The 23,008-nt window shown below is 48.7% G+C and overlaps 1 protein-coding gene across 2 annotated transcripts in view; it reads right to left on the bottom strand.

Annotated features, from left to right (window-relative positions):
- TMEM135 (transmembrane protein 135) overlaps nucleotides 1-23,008 on the bottom strand; it is a 593,255-nt gene that overhangs the window by 285,575 nt on the left and 284,672 nt on the right. The window lies entirely within an intron of this gene.

Raw genomic sequence — 23,008 nt, 5'->3', positions numbered from 1 at the left:
TTTGTAATATGGTGCCCAAAATTGCACACAGTATTCAAGATGTGGCCTCACTAGTGATTTATATAATGGGAGTATAATACTCTCGTCCCTTGCATCAATTCCCCGTTTTATGCATGCTAATTTCTTATTAGCCTTCTTTGCTGCAATCCTACTTTGGGTACTGCTGCTTAATTTGTTATGCATGTTGATATTGGACGCAATGAAGCGATCTTTTGCCACTGCGCATGCATCGGAGTCACACTGCACATGGGGCCTAATTTAAGCCTGATCGCTGCTGTGCATTTTCGCACAGCAGCCGATTAGGACTAAACTGCGCATGCGCCGGTGCATGCCAGACAGCCGACGGGCGTCTCAGCCCTGCAATCGCCTCTGCCTGTTTGACAGGCAGAGGCAGTCGCTGGGTGGGAGGGGGCTTGCCTGCGGCATTTGGCCGCCATTTTAGGGGCTCGGTCTGGGCAACACGGGTGTGCCCGGACCACACAGGGGGTGGGTCGCGGTGGTTGCATGACGTCACACGCAGCCAGTGACAAGTAGCTCCCTGCCAGCGCGCAGGAGTGATGCTTTTGTACTTGTGCGGCGGGTTAGGGCCTGACATGCGGGGTGGACTAGCCCTGTGCTGGGCGCCCCCGCCCCCCCCCTCCCGCATGTCAGGGATGCGGATCGTAGATGTGCCCAGGTCTGAATTAGGACCATGGGCCGCAACGGTCTTGCAACAGCAGTCAGTGAGGATTTATGCCAGTGACAGTCAGACTCTGTTTGTGGGTGGTAACTACTAAAACATAAGTGTATGTAACAGTTTTGGGGGCGTGTTGCTGCCTGTCATTGTGATCCCATACATGGCTAAAATGGCTCTGAGGTCTTACTTCCGGCGACCAAGGGGGGTCATTCAGATGTGGTTGGAGGTGCTTATATAGAAGCAGCAGCGATAGCACTAATATGGTAATGCAGCAGGGGGCGTCACACCTCCTGCTGTATTACTGATCCAGGATGCAATAATAGATCGTCTCCGACACCATCAGCCAGCTGCGTGACCCATAGGGTTGCGCAAGTCGGCCATTGTAACTGCTACCTGAAGGCCAGGAAATTTCCCTCCTCTGACGAAACGCCTGTGTTTGGAGAATCGCTGCCCCCTCCCTGACCCCAAACTGCATAATACTATCAGTCTGTTTCGGGTCCCATGTTCTGACCTTGCTCCTCCCCCCTGTTGTCGCGGGTCTCGTGGTGATGACGTCACAGGTCCTTTAGCCAACTTGGATTTAGCCATAACCGTGGCTCACCATGTATTTTCGTCCTCCTTCCAGAAGATACTTGCAACCTACTTACAATTTTAGGCCAAGACTACTATGATTAAAAAAGGCACGCAGCCCAGAATGGAAATGGCAAGTTGCAAAATAATGTTTCCAAGCGGAGCTATAAAACTGTAACGATGACCTAAGTGACAGTGACAGTGTGCTGTATGATGTCACTGTGCAGAGAGCAACATGTGCTCTCCGAGAACAACCGAGGACTCTCCGTGTCCTGAGGTGTTGACACATGCTATGATGTCATTGGGAATAGTCTCCATGGAAGACGAATGATTTATGGCTGAAGAAAATGAGGAGAGTGATTCACACTTTTAAGCAATAACATTTGTCTAACCTCATCTTAAAGGACCACAGAATATAAAATGCCATATGATTTATTTAAAAAAAAAATTACTATAAATATCCAGAGATCTTTTTGTAAACGTTTCAGTAGTGATCAGAATAAATAATTTTCGAGTCAGATCTTTGATGATCGGTTTAGGAGGGGAGGAGAAAGTCCTTGAGTGCACCAAATTTCTTTCATGGAAGCCACATCGTATCAGGATAATTACTAGCCAACTAGGGAACTAATTCAGAGCTGATCGCTCGCTAGCAGTTTTTTGCAGCGCTGCGATCAGATAGTCGCCGCCTATAGGGGAGTTTATTTTTGCTTTGCAAGTGTGCGATCGCATGTGCAGCCGGGCGGTACAAAAAAGTTTTGTGTAGTTTCTGAGTTGCCCAGAACTTACTCAGCCGCTGCGATCACTTCAGCCTGTCATGTCCCGGAATTGACGTCAGACTCCCGCCCTGCAAACGCTTGGACACGCCTGCATTTTTCCAAACACTCCCAGAAAACGGTCAGTTGATACCCACAAACGCCGTCTTCCTGTCAATCTCCTTTCCATCGGCTGTGCGAATGGATTCTTCGTAAAACCCATTGCACAGCAACGTTCCGCTTTGCACCCGTACGACGCGCCTGCGCATTGCGGTGCATGCGCATATGCAGTTCTAACCTGATCGCAGCGAAAAAATCAAACGTGCGATCAGGTGACCACCTGAATACAAACACTTTACGCTTTTAGTCCATCTGATGACCAGGTGACGGTGGAACATAGAAAAGTGCTAAGTAATAAGCACAGACCAAAGTATCTCAAGACCATTGGCCTGATTCATGTTTGTAAGTAAAGCAAAAAAGAAAGCAACTGGGCAAAACCATGCTGCACTGCAGGGCGGACAGGTGTAACATGTGCAGAAAGAGTTAGATTAGGGTGGGGTGTGTCCTTACTGGAATCTAAATAGCAGTGTAAAAAATAAGATTTTAAACCTACCGGTAAATCTTTTTCTCCTAGTCCGTAGAGGATGCTGGGGACTCCGTCAGGACCATGGGGTATAGACGGGCTCCGCAGGAGACATGGGCACTCTAAAGACTTTAGATGGGTGTGCACTGGCTCCTCCCTCTATGCCCCTCCTCCAGACCTCAGTTAGAGAACTGTGCCCAGAGGAGACGGACAGTACGAGGAAAGGATTTTTGTTAATCTAAGGGCAAGATACATACCAGCCCACACAATCCACACCGTACAACTTGGAACATACAAACCAGTTAACAGTATGAAACAAAACAGCATCAGCCCGAGACTGATCAGAACTGTAACATAACCCTTATGTAAGCAATAACTATATACAAGTCTTGCAGAATTCAGTCCGCACTGGGACGGGCACCCAGCATCCTCTACGGACTAGGAGAAAAAGATTTACCGGTAGGTTTAAAATCTTATTTTCTCTTACGTCCTAGAGGATGCTGGGGACTCCGTAAGGACCATGGGGATTATACCAAAGCTCCAGACCGTGCGGGAGAGTGCGGATGACTCTGCAGCACCGATTGAGCAAACATGAGGTCCTCATTAGCCAGGGTATCAAACTTGTAGAATTTAGCAAAAGTGTTTGAACCCGACCAAGTCGCCGATCGGCAAAGCTATAATGCCGAGACGCCTCGGGCAGCCGCCAAAGAAGAGCCCACCTTCCTAGTGGAATGGGCCTTTACCGAATTTGGTAACGGCAATCCAGCCGTAGAATGAGCCTGCTGAATCGTGTTACAGATCCAGCGAGCAATAGTCTGCTTAGAAGCAGGAGCGCCAAGCTTGTTGGCCGCATACAGGACAAACAGTGCCTCCGTTTTCCTAACTCGAGCCGTCCTGGCTACATACATTTTTAAGGCCCTGACTACATCAATGGACTTGGAATCCTCCAAGTCACCCGTAGCCACAGGTACCACGATAGGTTGGTTCATATGAAAAGATAAAACCACCTTAGGCAAAAATTGAGGACGAGTCCTTAATTCTGCTCTATCCACATGGAAAATCAGATAGGGGCTCTTGTGAGACAAAGCCGCCAATTCGGACACCCGCCTCACAGATGCCAAGGCCAACAACATGACCACCTTCCAAGTGAGAAATTTTAAATCCACCGTTTGAAGAGGCTCAAACCAGTGAGATTTTAGGAACTGTAACACCACATTAAGGTCCCATGGTGCCACTGGGGGCACAAAAGGAGGCTGGATGTGCAGCATTCCCTTTACAAAAGTCTGGACTTCTGGGAGAGAAGCCAATTCCTTCTGAAAGAAAATTGATAGGGCCAAAATCTGTACCTTAATGGAGCCTAACTTTAGGCCCATATCCACTCCTGTCTGTAGAAAGTGGAGAAAACGGCCCAGATGGAAATCTTCAGTAGGAGCATTCTTGGCTTCACACCAAGATACATACTTCCTCCAGATGCGGTGATAATGTTTCGGCGTCACCTCCTTCCTAGCCTTAATCAGGGTAGGGATGACTTCCTCCGGAATACCTATCCCCGCTAGGAATTGGTGTTCAACTGCCATGCCGTCAAATGTAACCGCGGTAAGTCTTGGAACACGCAGGGCCCCTGCTGCAATAGGTCTTCCCTGAGAGGAAGAGGCCACGGATCTTCTGTGAGCATTTCCTGAAGATCTGAATACCAGGCCCTTCGAGGCCAATCCGGAACAATGAGTATTGTCTGTACTCTTTTTCGTCTTATGATTCTCAGTATTTTTGAGATGAGCGGAAGAGGAGGGAACACATAGACCGACTGAAACACCCATGGTGTCACCAGGGCGTCCACCGCTACTGCCTGAGGGTCCCTTGACCTGGCACAATACCTCCGAAGCTTCTTGTTGAGGCGTGACGCCATCATGTCTATTTGTGGAAGTCCCCACTGACTTGCTATCTCTGCAAAAACTTCTTGATGAAGTCCCCACTCTCCTGGATGGAGATCGTGTCTGCTAAGGAAGTCTGCTTCCCAGTTGTCCACTCCCGGAATGAAGACTGCTGACAGAGCGCTTGCGTGATTTTCCGCCCAGCGAAGAATCCTGGTGGCTTCCGCCATTGCCACTCTGCTCCTTGTCCCGCCTTGGCTGTTTACATGAGCCACAGCTGTGACGTTGTCTGATTGAATCAGAACCGGTAGGTCGCGAAGAAGATTCTCTGCTTGACGCAGGCCGTTGTATATGGCCCTCAATTCCAGTACGTTGATGTGTAGACAAGCCTCCTGGCTTGACCATAGTCCCTGAAAATTTCTTCCTTGTGTGACTGCTCCCCATCCTCAGAGGCTCGCGTCCGTGGTCACCAGAACCCAGTCTTGAATGCCGAACCTGCGACCTTCGAGAAGGTGAGCACCCTGCAGCCACCACAGGAGAGACACCCTGGCCCTGGGGGACAGGCTTATTTTCTGATGTATTTGTAGATGGGACCCCGACCACTTGTCCAGAAGGTCCCACTGAAACGTCCTCGCATGGAACCTGCCGAAGGGGATGGCCTCGTAGGTCGCCACCATTTTCCCCAGTACTCGAGTGCATTGATGGACTGACACTTTTTTCGGTTTTAACAGGTCTCTGACCATGTTCTGGAGTTCCCGGGCTTTTTCCATCGGCAGAAAAACCCTCTTTTGTTCCGTGTCCAGAATCATGCCTAAGAAAGATAGCCGAGTCGTTGGAATCAACTGTGACTTTGGTAGATTTAGAATCCAGCCATGCTGCTGCAGCACTCTCAGGGAGAGCGACACGCTTTTCAGTAATTGATCTCTCGATCTCGCTTTTATCAGGAGATCGTCCAAGTATGGGATAATTGTGACTCCTTGCCTGCGCAGGAGCACCATCATTTCCGCCATTACCTTGGTGAAAATCCTCGGGCCGTGGAAAGCCCAAATGGCAACGTCTGAAACTGGTAATGACAGTCCTGTACAGCGAATCTCAGGTATGCCTGATGGGGGGGATATATGGGGACATGAAGGTATGCATCCTTTATGTCTAGTGACACCATCAAATCTCCCCCTTCCAGGCTGGAGATAACTGCCCGGAGCGATTCCATCTTGAATTTGAACTTTTTCAAGTACAGGTTTAGGGATTTTAGATTTAGAATGGGTCTGACGAGCCATCCGGTTTCGGGACCACAAACAGGGTTGAATAGTACCCCTTCCCCTGTTGTACTAGGGGAACCTTGACAATCACTTGTTGTTGACACAGTTTTTGAATTGCAGCTAAAACTATCTCCCTTTCTGAGGGGGAAGCTGGTAAAGTCGATTTGAAAAATCGGCGAGGAGGCACGTCTTCGAATTTCAGCTTGTAGCCTTGGGATACAATTTCCATCGCCCAAGGATCCACATCCGACTGAACCCAGACGTGGCTGAAGAGTCGAAGACGTGCCCCCACTGGCGCGGACTCCCTCAGTGGAGCCCCAGCGTCATGCGGTGGATTTAGTAGAAGCCCGGGGAGGACTTCTGCTCCTGGGAACTAGCCGTAGCAGGCATTCTTTTCCCTCTACCCTTACCTCTGGCGAGGAAGGAAGAGCCCCGACCTCTTCTGGACTTATGCGACCGAAAGGACTGCATCTGATATTGTGGTGTTTTCTTTTGCTGTGGGGGAACATAAGGTAAAAAAGTAGATTTACCCGCGGTAGCTGTGGAAACCAGGTCCGCTGGACCCTCCCCAAATAAAACCTCACCCTTGTAAGGCAAAACTTCCATATGTCTCTTTGAGTCGGCATCACCCGTCCATTGGCGGGTCCACAGGGCTCGCCTAGCAGAAATCGCCATGGCGTTGGCTCTCGAACCTAACAGCCCAACGTCTCTCGAAGCGTCTCTCATATATAAGACTGCGTCTTTAATGTGACCTAAGGTCAATAAAATGCTATCCCTATCTAGGGTATCAATGTCAGATGACAAGGTATCTGCCCAAGCTGCTATAGCGCTACAAACCCAAGCCGACGCTATTGCCGGTCTGAGCAAGGCACCCGTATGTGCATAAATTGATTTTAAGGTAGTTTCCTGTCTGCGATCAGCAGGATCCTTGAGGGCTGCCGTGTCTGGAGACGGTAGCGCCACCTTTTTGGATAAGCGCGTCAAAGCCTTGTCCACCCTGGGCGAGGATTCCCACCGTAACCTGTCCTGTGCAGGGAAAGGATACGCCATAAGAATTCTCTTGGGAATCTTTTTATATAACGCGTTCAGCTCATGAGATGGGGGAAAGGTTACCTAAGGTTTCTTTTCCTTAAACATGCATACCCTCGTGTCAGGGACAGAGGGGTCATATGTGATATGCAAAACATCTTTTATTGCAATAATCATATAATGAATACTTTTGGCCACCCTTGGGTGTAACCTCGCATCATCGTAGTCGACACTGGAGTCAGAATCCGTGTCAGTATCAGTGTCTGCTACTTGGGACAGGGGACGTTTCTAAGACCCTGGAGGGCCCTGTGATACAGCCAAAGTAATGGATTGACTCCCTGGCCAGTATTTACTAAAAATCCGAGTTTGCCCGATTTGTGTTTTTTTTTCTAAGTCCCAATCCGGGAATTCACTAAGCACCAATCTCGGCAGTGTTTGGACTATTCGTAATGGTTTGAATGACAACGTTCACAAATACGAATGAATAGACCATCGGTCAAACGCGGCTGTTATTTCATAGAATACGGGCATTCACTATTCATTCGTATTTGGGTGTTAGTTTCTGAGTGCTCTAGTGCGGGTCTGTTTTTTTTCGATTCGTTAAAAAAAGCAGCAATAAAATAGACCTGCTTTTTCCAGTCGAGTTTGGATAACCATGCACGGATCAGTGAGATCTGTGCATGGTTATCTATGGGAAAGGGTCTGTTTAGTGTAAAAACGGGAAAAAAAATTGCGTGGGGTCACCCCTCCTAAGCATAACCAGCCTCGGGCTCTTTGAGCCGGTCCTGGTTGAAAAAATATGGGGGGAAAAATGACAGGGGTTCCCCCATATTTAATCAACGTGTAAGGACGCAACTACAGGGGGGGCATTACATGTAATGACGCTTCTACTACTGGGGGGGCATTACGTATAACGACTCGACTACTACTGGGGGGGCATCACATGTAAGGACGCTACTACTACATCCTTATACATAATGCCCCCCAGTAGTAGTAGCGTCCTTACATGTAACGCCCACCAGTAGTAGTAGCGTTATACATAATGCCCCCCCTCTAGTAGCGTCCTTATACGTAATGGCCCCCCCAGTAGTAGTAGCGTCCTTACATGTGATGCCCCCCCAGTAGTAGTCGAGTCGTTATACGTAATGCCCCCCCAGTAGTAGTAGCGTCATTATATGTAATGCCCCCCCTGTAGTTGCGTCCTTACACGTAATGCACCCCCCCAGTAGTAGCGTCCATAAAACGTGTGCGCACACACACATAGACACACACATACACACCCACCATATATACACACACACACATTTCTCTGTCACCCACCACTTACCTAAGCCACTGTCTCCCTCAGTACAGCACTGCAGCAGCCTGGTCCGTGTAGCTCCGCCCCTTCTGTCCCGTTTAGCTCCGCCCATTCCGGTCAGTGTAGCTCCGCCCCCTCCTTTGATATGTACCGAGCCACTGACACACAGGTGAGGGAAGAGGGGAGTGGGCTTTTCATGCTGCCAGCGCCGCACAGCAGCTGGCAGCAGCACGGGTGTCAGGACGGCACTCAGCAGCAGGACGCGGACCGGACAGAGGGGGACTTCAGTGCAGTCTAGCAACAGGACTGCACCATCTCCCCCCGTACTGCAGGGGCCGCCGCCGCGGAGATTGGAGCGTCCCATTTTCCCTTACAGTGTCGTGCACTATCAATTAAAAAAAAAATCTTCTTCTAAACGACAGGGGGGCACGTGCCTTGGTGCCCCCCCCCCCCCCCCCCTGGATCCGCCACTGCGCTCAAATCTTTATACTGGCGGGGGTTTTTGCAATATACTGCCTCCGCAGTATATATCTATGCCAGTGTACCTAGAGGGTTAATAATTGCTGCCCAGGGCGCCCCCCCTGCGCCCTGCACCCATACAGTGCCGCCAGTGTGTGTGTGTGTTGGGCGCAATGGCGCGCAGCGTTACCTCATAGAAGATCAGAAGCCTTCTGCCGCCTTTGATGTCTTCTATCTTCTCATACTCACCTGGCTTCTATCTTCCGGCTCTGTGAGGAGGACGGCGGCGCGGCTCCGGGACGAACGGCGAGGGTGAGACCTGCGTTCCGACCCTCTGGAGCTAATGGTGTCCAGTAGCCTAAGAAGCAGAGCCTATCATTTAAGTAGGTCTGCTTCTCTCCCCTCAGTCCCACGATGCAGGGAGCCTGTTGCCAGCAGTGCTCCCTGAAAATAAAAAACCTAACAAAAAGTAATTTTTCAGAGAAACTCAGTAGAGCTCCCCTACAGTGCACCCAGACTCCTCTGGGCACAGGATCTAACTGGGGTCTGGAGGAGGGGCATAGAGGGAGGAGCCAGTGCACACCCATCTAAAGTCTTTAGAGTGCCCATGTCTCCTGCGGAGCCCGTCTATACCCCATGGTCCTTACGGAGTCCCCAGCATCCTCTAGGACGTAAGAGAAATAAAGCTGTCTTACATTTGTGGGTTACATGCTAAAGCAGCCAGTATTTACCCTGCACAGAAATAATATGAATGTATTTTCTCACCTTACGTGGCAACATGGTTTGTCCCAGACACAAAGTTACTTGTGTCTTTTGCTTTACTTACATGAATCAGTAAGAAGTGAACAGTAAGAAGTCCACTGTGCAACCAGAGTGATGCTTCAGGCTCTCACACACAGCAATCACAATGTACAAAGGCATTTTGGTTTTAATTCGCAAGTTGGTCGTAAGTAAAAATACAGACAGATCCCACAGACATCTGCAAACTCAGCATGTGCCAGGAAAATAAATTGCAGACTGTGCATGTGCTGCACCACACATATGCACACGGACCGAGATTGCTAGTGCTGTTGGATTGTTCTGTCTGCTCTTTCTGTGAATAGGTGGTGACCGTGCCATTGCGCAGAACTGATCTGTCTTGTGAGAGTGTGAGATGACTTCCGTGCTTGTTCGTAGTGTGCGGACGCAGAGGGGATGCCTGTTTCAGACGGAAAAGCAGCCCTGATCTTCTTTATGCAAGTGCACAGACAGATCCCTGGCTCCTGCATGCAGGCGCACAGACGGAACCCTGGCTTCTACATGCAGGCGCACAGACAGATCCCTGGCTCCTGCATGCAGGCGCACAGACGGAACCCTGACTTCTGCATGCAGGCGCACAGACGGATCCCAGATCTTCTATATGCAAGTGCATGGAAGGATCTCTGATCTTCTGTATGCAAGTGCACGGACGGATCCCTGGTCTTCTGCAGGCAGGCGCACAGACTGATCTCTGGCCTTCTATATGCTGGCGCATGGACGGATCTCTGACCTTCTGCATGCAGGCGCACAAACAACTCGCTGGTTTCTGCATGCAGGTGCATGGACAGATCCCTGGCCTTCTGCATGCAAGTGCACGGACGGATCCCTGGCCTCCTGCATGCAGGAGCACAGACGGATCTCTGGCCTTCTATATGCAGGCGCATGGACGGATTCCTGATCTTCTGCATGCAAGAGCACGTCTGAATAGCCACCACCCGAGTCACCGCTCAAGAAAGCCCAATCCATTTCTGAGACCGCACTTCTCAATCGCTGCTGAGACTTTTCAGCAACGTACTGTAGATGCATGCACGGATGAAAAACATGGAACATTTGAAAGAATATTTGCACTGTATGCAACTCAGGTCCTCAATGGTGCAGTGAAAATGTCTTGGCTTAGCACAAACAAGGTGCACGCTCAGTCGCTTACCCTCCATTCTCCTACAGCTGATGCAGGAAGGTCTAGTACTTTTGTAGAGTAGAAATAGTCCTTCACCTACAAATGTGCCAGCTCAGTTAAAATTTCAATAATTCCATTACCATTTTTTTTTTAATTTGCAAACACATTTTTTTTTTATTTTTATAAAAGTACATAGAAAAAAGTATAAACAAGTGATAGTGTCACTGTAGGGATGTCAATGTAGCTCCCCCATGTCTCAAAGAAGCATTCGGTAAACTTCTCTTTTTGCAGTGAGACCTCCAACCAATTCATTGGAAGACATGAAAGAGCTTTTCTAAAAAGAGCAAGAATGGCGGAGGGGTGGGTTGTATCCACAGCTGCAGAATACACTTTTTGGATACAGCTAATAACAATTTCTGAGCCTCCTCCACAACACACACGCCCTCAGGGAGGATGCCAAAAACTGCCCACTCAGGAGAGAGAGGTAGATAGTTAATCAAGTGACAGTTAACATAATTCCACACTTGAGCCCAAAATCTACATATAACAGGACACGCCGAAAGACAGTGCGTCAAGTCCGCCCTTGAAGACCCACATCTAGGACAGGAAGGATCCTCCACCAATCCTATCAAATATCTGCAGTGGGGGGAAGATAAGTCCTATGATATATGTTGAGAAAAAGTTCTACATATAACGAGGCTGGGATTAATGTACCTGAAGCAGCCACTGTCTGTAACAATGGGGTAAATGTATGAAGCAGTGATAAGAGTGGAGAAGTTGTGGTTCCATTCTAGTTCTTGATTTCTCTTTAAACAGATGTACTAATTCAGTATTCCACAAGGAACATCCTCGTTCTTGTTAATCAGCCAAACTTCTTGCTCCATGATCTTGATAATTTTGGTGAAAATTTAGGCACATTACAAGGTATACAACACTCTCAAAGACATTTGTGCTTCCTAAATGGACTACCATGGTTCACTGATTGAGTTTCTGTAGTTTTGGAGTTGATATCCTAGCGTATCCTGGGGTATATATGTTTGTATATGTATGTGTGTGTGTTCATGACTTTCCGGATCTACATCCTGTTTGTGCCCAAAAATAATATTTACGTAATAAATTTCAGAGAAATTGGTTTAAAGCATCCGTGAAACTTTCGTGAGAGATTATGCTGGTCCACCGAGGGGATATCACAAGTTACAAACACCATGTCAATCAATACTTGAACTTCAAAGCCCCAAATACTGACACCAATCCAAACAGACAAAGAGGAAAATAGATTATATTCCATCCTGACTGGAAGAACGTCCATGGAAATCATCAGATGGATGCAATTAAAGCGTGCAGCGCTCCAGGCCCCGTTTTAGTTGAGTTGCATTATATGTGATGACTGCAACAGGAGAAAGTAAAAAATATTAAGTTCAAAGTTTCACTGTAAGAATTCCAGGAATTGTTTTTCACCGTCAAGGCGCACAATAACAAACTGTTGTGGTCTTCAAGATGCCACAGGAAGTGTGGTCTGCGTGAATTTAAGCAATTATCTGCCTGAGGACAGTTATCATATCATATCGATATGAAACAAATATACATGCTTGTGGCGGTTATTTAAAGTTCATTCAAAGAATTCCGTTGCATTTGCGACTTAGAGGTCCTCTCAGCAAGGACCCTGCAACAATACAGTGTAGCTGGCATGATCCCATAAGTGGTCACCAATGTGTGCGAGATCCAGTCTGTTTGGGCATGCCTTTAGGCTAGACTCAGAGACCAGAGAACTAGACACAAGTTACTTTATGCTCGTCTGCTCTCCTGGAATATCTGGGGAGCTTTCCCAAGTTAGACCACTCTCCCCAACACTAACCACTTTTGCAGTGAAGTCGGCGGGGGACGGTGATGAAGCAATTTGCTGCGATTTGCCAAATTTTGGAACAAAGTGATGATGACGTGCTTTGTGTCACCAATTGGACAGTGAATCCGAATTTTCGGCTATGGCTCCAATTTCCTGGTGGAATACAAGGGAACGCACCTAGACAACACAAAGCTTAAGAACGTTCCCTGAACTTTTTGTTTTTTGTTTTCTGTATCTAAACATGCTCGAAGACAGCCTGCAAACAAGGATATAATGGGTGATTCTCAAGAAAGTGAACATTACGTCCCGTGCATTACACGCTTTTAATTTTTTTCCCTTTTAAACTGGTCCGTTAAGAAATTGTTGTTATATGAAAACTTAATTGCTTGGTAGCAATGCCTTAACCTATAACTTAAGACCCACTAAAAGCTTGGTTATTTTGGAGAAGTATGTTGTTTGAATTTGTGCAGCTGTCTCATGCATCACGGAGAATCGCCCTAATACATATCCAGCCACAAGGCCAAAAGCTATAATATTGTTAGAGAATTATCACACGAGATAAAATTATTCAATGGATAAGAAAGCAAACAAAGGAACTGGGCCAATTGTGAGCTTAGTAAAGTAGACTTACTAATACCATTATAGAAACTAGGTAAGTGCTGGAAAAAAAAAAAATGGGCCTAATTCAGACCTGATCGCTCGCTAGCTATTTTTTTCAGCGCTGCGATCAGATAGTCACTGCCTACATGGGAGCGTATTTTTGCTTTGCAAGTGTGCTATCACATGTGCAGCCGAGTGGTACAAAAAGAGTTTTGTGCAGTTTCTGAGTTGTCCAGGACATACTCAGCCGCTGCGATCACTTCAGCCAGTCCGGTCCCGGAATTTACGTCAGACACCCTCCCTGCAAACGCTTGGACACGCCTGCGTTTTTTCAAACACTCCCAGAAAACGGTCAGTTGACACCCACAAACGCCTTCTTCCTGTCAATCACCTTGCGATCGGCTGTGCGAATGGATTCTTCGTACAATCCATCGCCCAGCAACGATCCAATTTGTAGCCGTACGACGTGCCTGCGCATTGCGGTGCATATACATGCGCAGTTCTGACCTGATCGCAGCGAAGAAACCTAGCGTGCAATCAGGTCTGAATGACCCCCAATATACATACCTTAACATTTATATAAGAAACACAAATGAAAAATATATAGGGTTAGATTTCCCTTTATACCATACCTAATTTTTTGCAATTAAACACCCTCGCAGTAAGGATATATACTGAGTGCACCGTGTGTAGAACGATCCATAATACTACGTAACATTGGGCTTAATTCAGACTTGATCGTAGCCGTGCAAGTCTGAATTTTGCACGGCTTCGATCAGTTACTCAGAAATGCAGGGGGGGGGGGCAGCACAGGGCTAGTCCGCCCCGCATGTCTAGTTCTGCCCCGCCGCACAAGTACAAAAAGCATCGCACAGTGGCGATGCTTTTGTACTTGACGAGTAGCTCCCTACCAGCGCAGCTCCTGTGCGCTGGCAGGGAGCTACTAGTCGCTGCTGTGTGGCTATGTGTGACGTCATGCAGCCGCCGTGGCCCGCCCCCCGCACGGTCTGGGCACACCTGCATTGCCCGGACCACGCCCCTAAAACGGCAGCCAAAAGCAGCCGGCCCGCTCCCTTCCGCCCAGCGACCGCCTCTGCCTGTCAATCAGGCAGAGGCGATCGCAGGGCTGAGAAGGCCGTCGGCTGTCTGGCATGCGCCGGCGCACTGTGGCACCGGTTCATGCGCAGTTCAGACCTGATCGGCTGCTGTGCGAAAATGCACAGCAGCAATCAGGTCTGAATTAGGCCCCCTAGATAGCAGGAAAAAGTATATAATGTGCTCATCCAAGACAAATGTCCAGTATATAATGCAGCCGCTTGTCCCTCATCTACAGCCCAATGTGCAGTACAAGGACACCATACCAGAAGGGCTGCTAATTACAGACTCTTACACAACACCCTGCAGAGCTAAGGTTACACTTTTATTATGCCGCTTTCAGATCGCAAATGCCGGATCCCACCCGGTAAGAGAAACGCGTCCTTACCGGGTGGGATCCGGCATTTGCTCTTTTCTGCTGGCTTTCCGACCCGGCAATATACCGGGTCGGTTGCCATAGCAGCAGGGGGCGCAGCAGCAGCAGGGGCGGGGTGGAGGCGGCGCTGGGAGATAAGCTCATCTCCTGTGCCGCCTCTCCCTATGCTGTGAATGGGAGCCGTTTCGCATCGGAACGGCTCCCATTCACACTGCACCTGACCCGGTATTCAACTCGGTAATAACCCTTCTTTTTAACCGGGTTGAATTACCGGGTCAGGCGACCCGCTAATTCGGCAAAGGAGCTTTCACATCGCACACTGACCGGTTTCGACACGGCAATATGCCGTGTCGATACCGGATTATTTGTGCGATGTGAAAGGGGTATTAGTGAACTCAAAGCAGTGAAAAGAGTGGAGAAGTGTACCTGTGGAAAGGTTGCCGTAACAACCAATCAGAATCTACTTATCTTATTGAGTGTTTTCACCACTTAAGGATAATCAATTGTAGCCTGAACACTGACCAATAGTAGCAAACACTAGTGCATTATGAATAATATAATTTCAACTGGTTCTACATAAATATATATTAAATAAAATAAGATTTTACTTACCGATAAATCTATTTCTCGTAGTCCGTAGTGGATGCTGGGGACTCCGTCAGGACCATGGGGATTAGCGGCTCCGCAGGAGACAGGGCACAAAAATAAAGCTTTAGGATCAGGTGGTGTGCACTGGCTCCTCCCCCTATGACCCTCCTCCAAGCCTCAGTTAGGATACTGTGCCCGGACGAGCGTACACAATAAGGAAGGATTTTGAATCCCGGGTAAGACTCATACCAGCCACACCAATCACACCGTACAACTTGTGATCTGAACCCAGTTAACAGTATGACAAACGTAGGAGCCTCTGAACAGACGGCTCACAACAATAACAACCCGATTTTTTTGTAACAATAACTATGTACAAGTATTGCAGACAATCCGCACTTGGGATGGGCGCCCAGCATCCACTACGGACTACGAGAAATAGATTTATCGGTAAGTAAAATCTTATTTTCTCTGACGTCCTAGTGGATGCTGGGGACTCCGTCAGGACCATGGGGATTATACCAAAGCTCCCAAACGGGCGGGAGAGTGCGGATGACTCTGCAGCACCGAATGAGAGAACTCCAGGTCCTCTTTAGCCAGGGTATCAAATTTGTAGAATTTTACAAACGTGTTCTCCCCCGACCACGTAGCTGCTCGGCAGAGTTGTAATGCCGAGACCCCTCGGGCAGCTGCCCAGGATGAGCCCACCTTCCTTGTGGAATGGGCCTTGACAGATTTAGGCTGTGGCAGGCCTGCCACAGAATGTGCAAGTTGAATTGTGCTACAAATCCAACGAGCAATCGTCTGCTTAGAAGCAGGAGCACCCAGCTTGTTGGGTGCATACAGTATAAACAGCGAGTCAGATTTTCTGACTCCAGCCGTCCTTGAAATATATATTTTCAATGCCCTGACAACGTCCAGCAACTTGGAATCCTCCAAATCGCTAGTAGCCGCAGGCACCACAATAGGCTGGTTCAGGTGAAACGCTGACACCACCTTAGGCAGAAACTGAGGACGCTTCCGCAGTTCTGCCCTGTCCGAATGGAAAATCAGATATGGGCTTTTATACGATAAAGCCGCCAGTTCTGACACTCTCCTGGCTGAAGCCAGAGCCAGTAGCATGGTTACTTTCCATGTAAGATATTTCAAATCCACCGATTTGAGTGGCTCAAACCAATGGGATTTGAGAAAATCCAAAACTACATTAAGGTCCCACGGAGCCACTGGGGGCACAACCGGGGCTGTATATGTAGTACTCCTTTTACAAAAGTCTGGACTTCAGGAACTGAAGCCAATTCTTTCTGGAAGAAAATCGACAGGGCCGAAATTTGAACCTTAATGGACCCCAATTTGAGGCCCATAGACAATCCTGTTTGCAGGAAATGTAGGAATCGACCCAATTGAAATTCCTCCGTGGGGGCCTTCCTGGCCTCACACCACGCAACATATTTTCTCCAAATGCGGTGATAATGTTGTGCAGTCACCTCCTTCCTGGCTTTTACCAGTGTAGGAATGACCTCTTCCGGAATGCCTTTTTCCCTTAGAATTCGGCGTTCAACCGCCATGCAGTCAAACGCAGCCGCGGTAAGTCTTGGAATAGACACGGTCCCTGCTGAAGCAGGTCCCGTCTTAGAGGTAGAGGCCACGGATCTTCCGTGAGCATCTCCTGAAGTTCCGGGTACCAAGTTCTTCTTGGCCAATCCGGAGCCACGAGTATCGTTCTTACTCCCCTTTGTCGTATAATTCTCAGTACTTTTGGTATGAGAGGCAGAGGAGGAAACACATACACTGACTGGAACACCCACGGTGTTACCAGAGCGTCCACAGCTATTGCCTGAGGGTCTCTTGACCTGGCGCAATACCTGTCCAGTTTTTTGTTGAGGCGAGACGCCATCATATCCACCTTTGGTTTTTCCCAACGGTTCACAATCATGTGGAAGACTTCTGGATGAAGTCCCCACTCTCCCGGGTGTAGATCGTGTCTGCTGAGGAAGTCTGCTTCCCAGTTGTCCACTCCCGGAATGAACACTGCTGACAGTGCTATCACATGATCTTCCGCCCAGCGAAGAATCCTTGCAGCTTCTGCCATTGCTCTCCTGCTTCTTGTGCCGCCCTGTCTGTTTACGTGGGCGACTGCCGTGATGTTGTCCCACTGGATCAACACCGGCTGACCCTGAAGCTGGGGTTTTGCCAGGCTTAGAGCATTGTAAATCGCTCTTAGCTCCAGTATATTTATGTGAAGAGACATCTCCAGGCTTGACCATACTCCCTGGAAGTTTCTTCCCTGTGTGACCGCTCCCCAGCCTCTCAGACTGGCATCCGTGGTCACCAGGACCCAGTCCTGTATGCCGAATCTGCGGCCCTCTAACAGATGAGCACTCTGCAACCACCACAGAAGAGACACCCTTGTCCGTGGCGATAAGGTTATCCGCTAATGCATCTGCAGATGCGATCCGGACCATTTGTCCAGCAGATCCCACTGAAAAGTTCTTGCGTGAAATCTGCCGAATGGAATCGCTTCGTAAGAAGCCACCATTTTTCCCAGGACCCTTGTGCAATGATGCACTGACACTTTTCCTGGTTTTAGGAGGTTCCTGACTAGCTCGGATAACTCCCTGGCTTTCTTCTCCGGGAGAAACACCTTTTTCTGGACTGTGTCCAGAATCATCCCTAGGAACAGCAGACGTGTCGTCGGAAACAGCTGCGGTTTTGGAATATTTAGAATCCACCCGTGCTGTCGTAGAACTATTTGAGATAGTGCTACTCCGACCTCCAACTGTTCTCTGGACCTTGCCCTTATCAGGAGATCGTCCATTTTCTTTGAAGAAGAATCATCATTTCGGCCATTACCTTGGTAAGGACCCGGGGTGCCGTGGACAATCCAACCGGCAGCGTCTGAAACTGATAGTGACAGTTCTGTACCACGAACCTGAGGTACCCTTGGTGAGAAGGGCAAATTGGGACATGGAGGTAAGCATCTGTCCCGGGACACCATATAGTCCCCTTTTTCCTGGTTCGCTATCACTGCTCTGAGTGACTCCATCTTGATTTGAACCTTTTTATGTAAGTGTTCAAATATTTCAGATTTAGAATAGGTCTCACCGAGCCGTCTGGCTTCAGTACCACAATATAGTGTGGAATAATACCCCTTTCCTTGTTGTAGGAGGGGTACTTTGATTATCACCTGCTGGGAATACAGCTTGTGAATTGTTTCCACTACTGCCTCCCTGTCGGAGGGAGACGTTGGTAAAGGAGACTTCAGGAACCTGCGAGGGGGAGACGTCTCGAACTTCCAATCTGTACCCCTGGGATACTACTTGTAGGATCCAGGGGTCCACTTGCGAGTGAGCCCACTGCGTGCTGAAACTCTTGAGACGACCCCCCACCGCACCTGAGTCCGCTTGTACGGCCCCAGCGTCATGCTGAGGACTTGGCAGAAGCGGTGGAGGGCTTCTGTTCCTGGGAATGGGCTGCCTGCTGCAGTCTTCTTCCCTTTCCTCTATCCCATGGCAGATATGACTGGCCTTTTGGCCGCTTGCCCTTATGGGGACGAAAGGACTGAGGCTGAAAAGACGTTGTCTTTTTCTCCTTTATACGGCAATACTTCCATGTGCCGTTTGGAGTCTGCATCACCTGACCACTGTCGTGTCCATAAACAACTTCTGGCAGATATGGACATCGCACTTACTCTTGATGCCAGAGTGCAAATATCCCTCTGTGCATCTCGCATATATAGAAATGCATCCTTTAAATGCTCTATAGTCAGTAAAATACTGTCCCTGTCAAGGGTATCAATATTTTCAGTCAGGGAATCCGACCAAGCCACCCCAGCGCTGCACATCCAGGCTGAGGCGATCGCTGGTCGCAGTATAACACCAGTATGTGTGTATATACTTTTTAGGATATTTTCCAGCCTCCTATCAGCTGGCTCCTTGAGGGCGGCCCTATCTGGAGACGGTACCGCCACTTGTTTTGATAAGCGTGTGAGCGCCTTATCCACCCTAAGGGGTGTTTCCCAACGCGCCCTAACTTCTGGCGGGAAAGGGTATACCGCCAATAATTTTCTATCGGGGGAAACCCACGCATCATCACACACTTCATTTAATTTATCTGATTCAGGAAAAACTACAGGTAGTTTTTTCACACTCCACAAAATACCCTTTTTTGTGGTACTTGTAGTATCAGAAATATGTAACACCTCCTTCATTGCCCTTAACAAGTAACGTGTGGCCCTAAAAGAAAAATACGTTTGTTTCTTCACCGTCGACACTGGAGTCAGTGTCCGTGTCTGTGTCTGTGTCGACCGACGGTGTTTGAGACGCCTGGACAGGTACTAATTGGTTTGCCGGCCGTCTCATGTCGTCAACCGACCTTGCAGCGTGTTGACATTATCACGTAATTCCTTAAATAAGCCATCCATTCCGGTGTCGACTCCCTAGAGAGTGACATCACCATTACAGGCAATTGCTCCGCCTCCTCACCAACATCGTCCTCATACATGTCGACACACACGTACCGATACACAGCACACACACAGGGAATGCTCTGATAGAGGACAGGACCCCACTAGCCCTTTGGAGAGACAGAGGGAGAGTTTGCCAGCACACACCAAAACGCTATAATTATACAGGGACAACCTTTATATAAGTGTTTTTCCCTTATAGCATCTTAATATATATAATCATATCGCCAAATAAGTGCCCCCCCTCTCTGTTTTAACCCTGTTTCTGTAGTGCAGTGCAGGGGAGAGCCTGGGAGCCTTCCCACCAGCATTTCTGTGAGGGAAAATGGCGCTGTGTGCGGAGGAGAATAGGCCCCGCCCCCTTTTCGGCGGGCTTCTTCTCCCGTTTTTCTGAGACCTGGCAGGGGTTAAATACATCCATATAGCCCCAGGGGCTATATGTGATGTATCTTTTAGCCAGTATAGGTATTTCATTGCTGCCCAGGGCGCCCCCCACAGCGCCCTGCACCCTCAGTGACCGCTGGTGTGAAGTGTGTGACAACAATGGCGCACAGCTGCAGTGCTGTGCGCTACCTCATGAAGACTGAAAAGTCTTCTGCCGCCGGTTTCTGGACCTCTTCACTTTTCGGCATCTGCAAGGGGGTCGGCGGCGCGGCTCCGGGACCGGACTCCATGGCTGGGCCTGTGTTCGATCCCTCTGGAGCTAATGGTGTCCAGTAGCCTAAGAAGCCAATCCATCCTGCACGCAGGTGAGTTCACTTCTTCTCCCCTAAGTCCCTCGTTGCAGTGAGCCTGTTGCCAGCAGGACTCACTGTAAAATAAAAAACCTAAAAACTTTTTCTAAGCAGCTCTTTAGGAGAGCCACCTAGATTGCACCCTGCTCGGACGGGCACAAAAACCTAACTGAGGCTTGGAGGAGGGTCATAGGGGGAGGAGCCAGTGCACACCACCTGATCCTAAAGCTTTATTTTTGTGCCCTGTCTCCTGCGGAGCCGCTAATCCCCATGGTCCTGACGGAGTCCCCAGCATCCACTAGGACGTCAGAGAAATACAAATAACTAATAAGGTAATGCACTAATTTATGGACTTCATTCTTAATGGGACGTGACCTGTGTACAGTATGTAAGGATATTTGCCCCTAAAACAGATCACTTACGATTACTGATGGACTGGTTAAGTATAATGTTTCACCCTACGAAACTGAAAGTGTCAGCGGGTAATATAGATGCAGTATACATCATTTGTTATAATTAGGTTTTTCTACCATCTTTCCAGTGGTGGATCTGCCTTTCATCACGCTGACATTTACAAGCTGTGCGCCATGCTGTCTTCCCTCAGTTTATAACCATATTAGACACACAGGGATCAAGTGACAGTTCCCACTAAGTCCCCATAGGAAGATCTGCAGCAGTTGTTTGTTTTGGTTTGTTTTTTTTGCTCTATCACTTAGCAGTGTGAAGAGAGACTCTTTTAACGTTGCGAGTTTACAATCTAAAAGGTGAGGGGCTAACAGACCGGGGTGACACAGAAGGGGTAGACAGTGAGCATAGACAGAGGGCTAGGAGGAGAGTTGGCTGGGTTTGGTGAAGAAGTGGGTCTTGAGAGCCCGTATGAAGTTTTGTAGAGAGGTGGAGAGTCGGATGTAGAGAGGTAGGGAATTCCAGAGAAAGGGAGCAGCACGTGCAAAATCTTGTAGGTAGGAGTGGGAGGAGGTAATCAGTTGGCAGGAGAGACGGAGAGCCAAGAGGACGGGTGGGAATGTAAAGAGAGATAAGGTCAGAGATGTAAGAGGGAGAAGAGTGGGTGAGGGCTTTGTTGGTGAGTGTGAGAAGCTTGAATTGGTTTCTGAATAGGAAGGATGTCTTAGACATGTTAAGTTTAAGAAAGCCCTGGGACATTCAGGAGGAGATAGCAGAGAGACAGTTAGAGATACAATAGAGGAGAGCAGGGGAGAGGTCAGGGGAGGACAGGTAGATTTGAGTATTGTCAGCATAGAGATGATATTTTAAGTCAAAAGAGCTGAGCTCACCTAATGAGGATGTGTTGAGAGAGAAAAGGAGAGGCCCAAGAACAGAAGCTTGGTGGACACTTACTGGTAGAGGAAGAGGGGGAAAGGTGGAGTCATGAGAGGAGACACAGCAGAAAGGTAGGAGGACAGCCAGGAGAGAGCAGTATCACACAAACCAAGGGAGTAAAGGATTTGCAGAAGGAGAGGGTGGTCTAAAGTGTAAAAAGCAGCAGAGAAGTCAAGGAGAATAAGCAGAGAGTAGTGGCCCCTGGATTTAGCAGCAAGGAGGTCACTGAAGACTTTCGTGAGGGTAGTTTCAGTGGAGTGCTGGGACAGAAACCAGATTGGAGAGGGTCAAGCAGTGAGTGGGAAGAAAACGAGTTTTATGGTAAGAACTTACCTTAGTTAAAACTCTTTCTGCGAGGTACACTGGGCTTCACAAGGATATACATAGGGGTGTAGAGTAGGATCTTGATCCGAGGCACCAACAGGCTCAAAAGCTTTGACTGTTCCCAAGATGCATAGCGCCGCCTCCTCTATAACCCCGCCTCCCTGCACAGGAGCTCAGTTTTTAGTTAACCAGCCCAATGCAGTAGCAGGAAAAGAGACGACAACAGTCAGTAGCCACATACACCACACTCTCACGCCAGGAGAAGTGTCAGCAGCCAATGCCATACCAACCCAAAGAAGCTAAGTGCGTCAGGGTGGGCGCCTTGTGGAGCCCAGTGTACCTCGCAGAAAGAGTTTTAACAAATGTAAGTTCTTACCATAAAACTTGATTTCTGCTGCGGGGTACACTGGGCTCCACAAGGATAGACATTGGGGATATCCTAAAGCAGTTCCTTATGGGAGGGGACGCACTGTAGCGGGCACAAGAACCCAGTGTCCAAAGGAAGCATCCTGGGAAGCGGCAGTATCGAAGGCATAGAACCTTATGCACGTGTTCACTGAGGACCACGTAGCCGCCTTGAACAATTGTTCAAGGTTCGCACAACGGCGGGACGCCCAAGAAGGTCCAACGGACCAAGCAGAATTGGCCGTAATGTGAGCAGGAGCTGACAGACCAGTCCTCACATAAGCATGTGCAATCACCATTCTAATCCATCTGGCCAAAGTCTGAGCAGGCCAGCCCCGTTTGTGAAACACAAACAGAATAAAGAGAGAATCAGATTTAATAATAGAAGCAGTTCTCTTCACATAGATACGGAGAGTCCGTACCACATCCAAAGACCGCTCTTTGGGTCACAGATCAGGAGATACAAAGGCCGGGACCACAATATCCTGATGGAACGAAGAAACCACCTTAGGCAAATAACCGGGACGAGTCCTAAGAACCGCCCGGTCACAGTGAAATATCAGATATGGGGAACTACAAGACAAGGCACCCAAATCTGACACCTTCTAGCTGAGGCAATAGCCAGCAGAAATACCACTTTACGGGAAAGCCACTTAAGATCAGCTGAACCAAGAGGTTCAAACGGAGACTCTTGTAACGCCTCCAAAACCACCGACAAGTCCCAAGGAGCCACAGGCGGGACATAGGGAGGTTGGATACGCAACACACCCTGAGTAAAGGTATGCACATCAGGTAAGGTCGCAATCTTTCTCTGAAACCACACCGA

The sequence above is a fragment of the Pseudophryne corroboree genome, chromosome 2, assembly GCF_028390025.1.
Source record: "Pseudophryne corroboree isolate aPseCor3 chromosome 2, aPseCor3.hap2, whole genome shotgun sequence".
Lineage (NCBI taxonomy): Eukaryota > Metazoa > Chordata > Amphibia > Anura > Myobatrachidae > Pseudophryne > Pseudophryne corroboree.
The sequence above is the reverse complement of the archived record's forward strand: the minus strand, read 5'-3'. Positions and strand labels throughout refer to the sequence as shown.